Genomic DNA, 317 nt, shown 5'->3' with positions numbered 1-317 from the left:
CTTGGTTTCTGTTGCTTGTGTTCCTGCGCTTGCCTCTCGCCATCAGATTATCTCTAGTGTTACTTTGTTCTGCTAATTCTGACAGTGGCTAGACTGTCCTATAAGCCTGTGTGTCAGGAGTGCTGTAGACCTGTTTTACTGTTTTCTTTCAGCCAGTTATGGGGACAGAGTGTTCTGCTTTCGTGTGTGTAGTTTTGTCGTCAGGAGGCATTCTATGGCAGCAGTCACAAAGCAAGACTAAGGCAAGTGAAATGTCAAAGCTTTGAGTTCTTCCTTTGGCCTACATTTTAAAACACAAGGCAATGATCCCTGGACAA

The sequence above is a fragment of the Rattus rattus genome, chromosome 7, assembly GCF_011064425.1.
Source record: "Rattus rattus isolate New Zealand chromosome 7, Rrattus_CSIRO_v1, whole genome shotgun sequence".
Lineage (NCBI taxonomy): Eukaryota > Metazoa > Chordata > Mammalia > Rodentia > Muridae > Rattus > Rattus rattus.
This window is presented reverse-complemented; position numbering follows the sequence as displayed.